Below are 9,117 nucleotides of genomic sequence, written 5' to 3' on the forward strand. Positions count from 1 at the left end.
GCAGTTGTGGAAGGGCTGAAAGAGTTAGAAGCAAGAATCTGTACTCTATCTTCAGTTAGAGAGAATATTTCGTTCTCCAGCTGAGATTTAGAATTTGCTCAATCATTTGGCAAACAAAGCTTATTGCAAGGGGAGTATGCTACGTGATTTTGGGGCACCGTTTCACTTTACAGTGGTTTCAGAGACAGCTTGCTACTTCACTTGCAATTTTGACATTAAGACACTGCATTCCATTGCCTGGGAACCCACAAGCCACTCTAGCCAAAAAAAGCAGGTAGGCTAAGTACAGACCTTTGTGGGTTCTCCTCCTGCCTGGGGCCTGTCTCCCTGCAGGAAGTCAGGAAAAGCAGGAGAAGCGTGCTTGGAATGGCCAGGGAGCACCTGGAATAGCACCTTACAGGGATTGATCATACACTCAGGAACCAGCCGATAGCTAATCAACTTTAATTACAGAGAACAAAGCTTATATACCCCTTGGGGAGTGGGTGGGGGCTCCAATGATAGGTGTACATAATTGGTTGAAACTAGGCACTTCGAGGATGCTTGATTTGCCTTATACAGCACGCTACTATCATACAAATGGAAACACAGTACTTGGTTATCATAAAGGCTCAGGGTGGGGAGAGCTAGCAGGGAGCTGTGTCAAAGGCCATATACTGAAAGTGGCTAGATGCATCTGTGTCTAAAGACACTCTCCAGATGAAGTCAGGCAGAGAAGAAAAGGCCCTGCTGGGAAAGAGGGAGTGCTGTCTGTAACGCCTGAGCTCAGAATGGCTATTGGACTAGGCAAACTGCATCCTCAACCAGCAGGATGCCTCCAAAAGACCTTCACCTATCTTTCCGCTTCTTCAAATCTAACCCTCAAATTTTTTTTTCAGAGTATTTTTTTTCTTTTTTTTTTTTGTATTTTATTTTTTTCTTATCAGTTACATTTTATTAACTCTGTACCCCAGCCGTGTCCCGATCCCTCATTCCCTCCCAGTCCCTCCCTCCCTCCCTCCTCTCCACCGTGCCCCTTGCCAAGTCCACTGATAGGGGGACCTCCTCCCCATTCATCTGATCCTGTTTTATCAGGTATCTTCAGGACTGGCTGCAAAGCTCTCCTCTGTGGCCTAACAGGACTGCTCCTCCCTTGGGGGGTAGGGAGGCCAAAGAGCCAGTCATTGAGTTCCTGTTAGAAATAGTCCTTGTTCCCCTCACTATGGGAAACCAATTGGTTACTGAGCTACCACAGGCTACATCTGAGCAGAGGTTCTAGGTTACATTCATACATAGTCCTTGGTTGCATGTCAGTCTCAGAAAAGACCCTGTGCACAGATATGTTTGGTCCTTGTGGAGCTCCTATCCATTCCTCATCAGACTAACTCCCCTTCTTTCTTATGATTCCCTGTACTCTGCCAAAGGTTTGGTCATGAGTCTTTGCTTTGAAAACACTGCTAGTTAGAGTCTTTCCAATGTGCTCAGTAGACTCCTGTCATACGTTCAATGCACATCCCATCTGTCTTTCTAAACAAGGATTGATAATCTTGCCCCATGTCTGCTCTCTTGATTATCTTTTTTAGGTGTACAGATTTCATTATGTTTATTATATCTTATAGGTCTATATAAGTGAGTATATACCGTGTTTGTCTTTCTCCTTCTGGGATATTTCACTCAGGATGATCTTTTCTAGGTCCCACCATTTGCCTGCAAATTTCATGATTTCCTCCTTTTTGATTGCTGAGTAGTATTCCATTGTGTAAAAGTACCACAATTTCTGTACCCATTCCTCCGTTGATGGACATCTGCTAACCCTCAAATTTTATCCCTAGCAGATCACCTGCTGCAGCCTGCCCTTTCTTCCTGCCCCTATCTCCAGCCCATTATACAGCTTTTTCCCTCCTAATATTCCTCCCTCCACTCACTGCTTTATCCCAGCCTGCAACCACAGCAGGTATTCCTCCCCGGGAACCCAAAGGCCACTCCAGCAAGGCAAGCAAGTAGGCTAACTACAGCTCTCCACCCTTTGCTCCATTCCTCCAAGTCCAAGCCCCCAGTCTCATCCCTCCTGTGGACTCCCCCAGCCTGTCTACTAGCCAATCCCCAACACCAAGTGTCAGCTCTCAATGCCTAGAATCATTTTGACCTGGAATACTCAGCAGCCACATCCAGCAGGATCCCAAAAGAATCTCTTACCAGGCAACACACAGCCACTGCCTGCACTCTCCTCAGAACCAGAAATGGAAACAAAAACCAAGAAACAAAACACACAGTTAAGAAAGATAAGACCAGACATTAGCACCTAGAACTATAGTCTTCCCAAACCCAGAAGCCTAGATGCCATTGTGAAAACACAATCAACAACAGGCAGGATGATTATGTCTCCACTAGAGCCCAGCAACCCTACCACAGCAGGCCCTGAGTATTGCAGCATAGCTTCAACATACGCACCTAGACACACACACAAACAGATACATAGACATGACCTTACAATAGTATTTAAGAATACAATACAGGTCCTTAAAGGGGAAATGAATAAATCCGATAGAGAAATCTGTGAAAACACAAAAAGTGGAAGTAAATAAATTTCATGACCTGAAATTGGAAATAGAATCAATAATGAAACCCAAACTGAGGGAAATCTGGAAATGAAAAATATAGGATCTCAAGCAGGAACTTCAGTGGCAAACCTTACCAGCACAATACAAGAGACAGAAGGGAGAACCTCAGGAAGTAAAGACACAATAAAAGAAATAGATACATAGGTCAAATAAAATTTTAAATCTAAAAAACTCTTTGCCCGAAACATCCAGGAAATTTGGGAAACCATGAAAAGAACAAATCTAAGAATAACAGAAATAGAGGAAGGAGAAGAAACAGGTCAAAGGCACAGAAAATATTTTCAATAAAGCCATAGCAGAAAATGTCCTTAATCCAAAGAAGAAGTTGCCTATCAAAGTACAAGAAGCATACAGAACACCAAATAAATTGGGCCACAAAAGAAAGTCCTCTTAGTGGATAATAATCAAAACAGAAGAGTTTATTAAAAGGTGCAGGAAAAAGACCAAACAGCAAATGAAGGCAGACCTATTAGGATAACATCTGTCTTCTCAGTAGAGACTCGAAAAGCCAGAAGGGCCTGGACATATGTACTGCTGGCTATAAGAGACCACACAGATGACAGCCCAGAGTATGATACCCACCTAGCAAAACTTTCTATTACCATAGATGGAGAAAATAAGACATTCCATTATAAAACCCAATTTAAGCAATATCTGTTTATAAACCCAGCCCTACAGAAAGTGCTGGGAGGAAAACTGCAGCCTAAAAAAGTTAACCACACCCAAGAAAACACAGGAAATAATCTCATACCAGCAAATCAAAAGAGAAGAAACACACACACACACACACACACACACACACACACACTCCACCACCACCATCACAATAATAATAACAAAATAACAGAAATCAACAAATACCGCTCACTAATATATCTCAACATCAATGGTCTCAATGCCCCCCCCCCAAAAAAAAAAAAGATACAGACTAACGAATGGATGTGAAAACAGGATCCTTCCTTCTGCTGCATCCAAGAAACACACCTTTACATCAAGGATAGACAACATATCAGGGTAAAATGAAGGAAAAAACATGCTCCAACCAAATGGACCTAAGAAGGAAGCTGATATAGCCATTTTAATATCTGACAAAACCGACATCAAACTAAAACTAATCAGAAGATATACAGAAGAACACTACATATTCATCAAAAGAGAAATTCACCAAAAAAATATTGCAATTCTTAACACCTATACCCCCCACACAAGGCACCCAAATTTGTAAAAGAAACACTACTACAGCTAAGATTACACATTGATCCTCACATACTGATAGTGGGAGATTTCAGTACCACTCTTGCCAATAGATAGGTCATCCAGACAAAAACTAAACAAAGAAATGCTGGAGCTAACTCATGTCATAAATCAATGGACCTAACAGATATTTACAGAACATTTCACCCAAACACAAAAGAATACACCTTCTTCTCAGTACCTCATGGAAATTTCTCCCAAACTGACCACACAGTTAAGCACAAAACAAGTCCCAACAGACAGAAGAAGTTAAAATTACCCCCTGCATTCTATCTGGTCACAATTAAAACTGGTTATCAGTAACAACAGAAAGTTTACACACTCATGGAAAATAAACAACTCACTACAGAATGAAGAATGAGTTAAGACAGAAATTAAAGACATTCTGCAACTGAATGAAAATGACTATACAACATGCCCAAACTTATGGGACACAATGAAGGCTATTCTAAGAGGCAAGTTCATAGCATTAAGTGCCTACCTAAAAAAATGAAGAAGAGCTATCATACTAATAACATAACAACACTCCTGAATACTTTAAAACAAAAAGAAGAAATCACATCCAAAAGGAATAAAAAGTAAGAAATAATCAAACCTTGGACTAAAATCAATAAAATAGGAACAAACAGAAAAAAATGAAAAAAATCAATGGAACAAAAAAAGTTGGTTCTTTAAAAAAATAAATAAATAAGGGGCTGGAGAGGTGGCTAAGTGGCTAAGAGCACTGTCTGCTCTTCTGGAGGTCCTGAGTTCAATTCCCAGGAATCACATGATGGCTCACAACCATCTCTAGTGGAATCTGATGCCCCTCTTTTGGCATGAAGGTATACATGAAGATAGTGCACTCACATATGTAAAATGAATAAATAAATCTTTAAAAAAATAAATAAGGTTGGCAAACCTTATCCAAAGAGATAAAGAGAGATCATCCCCAAATAAAGATACTTTGATTTCGTTCTTTCCAATTTGTATATTTTTGTATCTCCTTTAAATGTCTTATTGCTTTAGCTTAGACTTCAATTAGTATAATGAAAAGCTATGAATGAAAACTAGAGGTCCCTCAGAATAACACTGTGGGTTGTCCTGTCTCCTCCCCTCCTCAACTCCTCTTATCATTACCCACATTTGCACAAAACTTCTGCAGATTTGCGTTTTGGTCCTCAAAAATAAACATGATTTTCTCCCTCTACTTTTCTAGGAAAAAACAAAACAAAAAAAAAAACAAAACAAAACATTATAATGAAAGAAAAAAAGAGAAATATTCAAAGTTAACTTCTCTTGGGAATATGGTAGGGACAGAATTACTTTTACTTTTTAGGACCTGAAGAATCTAAGCAGAGGTTGCATACTTGTACACTCCCAAGTCTTAGAAAGCAAGTATTTGCGTTGTTGAGTTTGCGGAAGGAGATGGCAGGGAGGGAGGGAGGTTGTTTTGTTTTGAGACTGGTAGCCTAAATTGGCCTCCCACTATTGGCTATCCTCCTGTCTCCCAGCCTGTAAGGTCTCAGGGTGCAGGTGTGACCCACCACACCTGCCCACTTGTCCTCTTTTACGATTATGGATGTTTTGTGAGTAATGAACAATCAGCAGTTTTCACCTGATGAAGACGCAATTCATAGCTGGTAAAATTTCAATAGCCATCATTGATTTCACCTCAGTATTTTTTGTTTTGATGGTCTTTTTATCCTGGCAAACCATGACCTTTATCAGAGTCCTAACAGCTAACTACCACAGAATTATTGTCACTGTGCCTTCCCCCATTCTAACAAGAATGTAAAAGAAAGAAAAAGAGAGAGAGAAAAAAAATCCTTTATCATTTGAGTTTCACTGTCACAATGGCAGAAAGAGCCTCCCCAAACTGAAGGGTTTACAGGCAGGGTAAAGTTTAGTCAGGGGATTAAGGGTGTTAAGGAAAAGCCTTTGCTCACACTACTTAGGAATAATATTGCAGGCTGATCTGAGGTTAGATTTACCTCGTTGGACTTTGAGGGAAGATGTTAAAGCCTGATTTTGTTGTTTCCTTCCTGCCCTCCTTTGCTTGCTTGTTCCTTCAGTGAGGACTGTGAAAGTTCAATACTGAATTTTCCATTTCGATAGCCCTGAACTTCATAAATCACCCCAGCTACATTCAATTCCGTGAGACTAACACCAAGATTTTGTAAAAACAAAACAAGGAAAAACTTATTTTTACAAGAAAAATAGTCTATTTAAATTGATTGTTGCTGACATAAAAACCAGCTAGTTAAATGGATTTGTGAAATTGGATTTTCCCTCAAATCTAGGAGTTTAGAAAATTCCTTCTAACCATGCTGCCAGTTGTCTTTCAACATGTGTGCTTCGGGGTCCTGAGGCACACTGCACTAGCTAGCTGACTCTGTTGGCATTAACCGCAGCACTTGGAAGGTGTAAACAGGAGGATCAGCAACATAGCAAATCCAAGGCCAGCCTGGGCTACAGGAGACCTCCCTGAAAACAAGCAAACAAAATAGAAGGAAAACAAAAGTGCCAAGTATAGATGAGCACCCATTGACTTACAAAGGCAATTGTCATGCTTATTATTGAGCACATCTGGAATTAACTAAAACTCAAAAATAGAAGGGCACACCAGTGAAGGAATTTTGCTTAACCTGAAGTGGTCAGATCTACTTCTAATTCAATTTTTTTTTCTTTTTTTTTTTTTTTTTTTTTGAGGTTGGAAGACGCACCTTTAATCCAGATCTTTTGAGCTGGGAAAACCCACCTCTAATCTGGGCCACTCTCTCCACTAGAAGCCTATGTAAGGACTTGGAAGACAGAAGCTTTTATTCTTTGCCTGCTTGGTCTTGCCTTGCAAGCAAGTCCATTCATTCCTTTATGGGTGTTAGAGCTCACTTCTTCAAGATTCAGGCTCTCCTGAAGACAGATTGACATTTTCAGCCCCTTGGACTGAACAACTATTAGATTCTTGGATGCATAGGCAGTCATTGCTGGATTAGCTAGACCACAGTCTGAAAGTCATTCTAATAAATCCCCTTTCAACATATATACAGCAATTATATAGAGAGAGTAATTCTGTAAATTCTGTTACTCTAGAACAGTGGTTCTCAGCCTGTGGGTCTCAACCCCTTTGTGGGTAGTCAAATAATAATTTCATAGGGATTGCCTAAGCCCATCAGAAAACACAGATATTTACATTACACTTCCTAACGGTAGCAAAATTACAGTTGTGAAGTAGCAATGGAAATAATTTCATAGATGGGAGGAACTGTGTTCAAGTGTCGCAGCATTAGTGTTGAGAACCACTGTTCTAGAGAACCCTGACCAATCAAGCAACTGACATACACTCTCTGGTTAGGCATATGTTCTGTTCTTGGAAAAATTATTTGTTATTATTGTGTGTGCGCATCATGAACACATGTGAAGATCAGAGGAGAAATCTGTGGAGTTGGTTCTCTTCATGAAGCTTTATCTGGGGTCTGGGGAACACACTCTGAACTGCTAGAGACTTTGCCTGCTGAACCGTTAGCCCAAATGTTCCATTCTTCAGTGCTAACCTTTTTTGGGGGGGTTGGTTGGTTGGTTCTTTTGTTTTGTTTTGTTTTGTTTTGTTTTGTTTTGTTTTGTTTTGTTTTGTTTTGTTTGAGACAATGGTTTCTCTGTGTAGCCCTGGCTGTCCTGGAACTCACAGAAATGTACTTGTCTTCTGCCTCCCAAGGTCTGAGATTAAAGGCTTAGGCCACTCCTGACAAATGCCAACCTTTTTTGTTCGTTTGTTTGTTTGTTGTTTGTTTTGTTTTTTGTTTTTCAAGACAGGGTTTCTCTGTGTAGCCTTGATTTTCTTGGACTCACTTGTAGATCGGGCTGGCCTCAAACTCACAGCAATCTGCCTCTGTGCTGAGTGCTGGGATTACAGACGTGCTATAATACCAGGATCATGGGACCCTCAGAGACCACCAGGAGACAACTCGATGCAAAAACAAGAGAGCTTTATTACGAGAGCAATAGAAATTGGGAGTCGAGTCTCACTGACACAACAGCAGAGAAGTGGGACCTTGAGCCCTGAGTGAGCAGGGTTTTTAAAGGGAAAGACTGTAAACAGGGGGTTTCCATGACAGCAAGCAGGGGGGTTCATGCCTTGATGTTACACGATTGGTTAAAAGCCATAGGGGAGAGGTGACAGTTTACATAATCACAATTGCCAGGGAGATTGTCTCTATTTTTTACTAAACATTTATTCTGTGATATTTCCTGGAGGCCGTTGCTAGGAGAGCTAACTTTGTTTTCTGCCAGGTGCACATTCTGTGATATTTCCTGGCACCTAAGTTCAGCTCCCTGTCAAGATGGCTCCTCATTTCAAAATGGAGTCATCCAGGCTAACTTAAATTCTTCAGTGCCACCATGCCTGGCTAATGTCAACCTTTTAAAGGGCACAGTTGTAAGTACTATCTGGACTTCTTACCGATCAGAAACAACCAACAGATCTAAAGAAAGCTAATGAAATCTAAATGCCTGCTTCTTTTCCCAGATTAATTTATTTATTAAGATCTTGGCTGGTTGTGGTGGTAAACACCTTTAAACACAGCGCTTTGAGACAGTCAAGTGGATCTTTGAATTTAAGACCAGACTTGTCTACATAGCCATGGCTATGTAATGAGAACTTGTTTCAACAAACAAGAGTGATTATGTGCACTTAGATGCAGGTGACTCTGGAGGCCATAAGAGGGCATCAGCTCCCTTGAGCTGGATTAACAGGCAGTTGTGAGGCCCTAACAAGAATTACTGCAAACTCAACTCTGTTCTTTTGCAAAAGCTGTCAGTACTGAGCAGTCTTCCCTATCCTTGCTTCTTATGCACAGAACAAACTTAGATAAAATGAGCCAGATAGAAGCCCTTTCTTTCAGGGCACGGTGCTGAGAAGGACTGCAAGAAGTTTAAGGTCAGCTATCAAAAGTCAATCTCAAAAAAAAAAAAAAAGCATGCGTGTGGAAGCAGCATACATGATTGCACCATTTTCAGAACTGGGTCACAACATTTAATTTTGTTTGTTTTTTTAAATATTTATTCCTATATATGAGTGCTCTATCTGCATGTATACCTGCATGCCAGAAGAGGCATTGTATCACATTATAGATGACTGTGAGCCACCACCACGTGGTTGTTGGCAATTGAACTCAGGACCTTTGGAAAAACAGACAGTGCTCTTAACCAATGAGCAATCTCTCCAACCTCTAGGCTTCTTCTTTCTTTCTTTCTTTCTTTCTTTCTTTCTTTCTTTCTTTCTTTC

Source organism: Psammomys obesus, unplaced genomic scaffold (genome assembly GCF_907164565.1).
Source record: "Psammomys obesus unplaced genomic scaffold, mPsaObe1.curated_primary_1811, whole genome shotgun sequence".
Classification (NCBI taxonomy): Eukaryota; Metazoa; Chordata; class Mammalia; order Rodentia; family Muridae; genus Psammomys; species Psammomys obesus.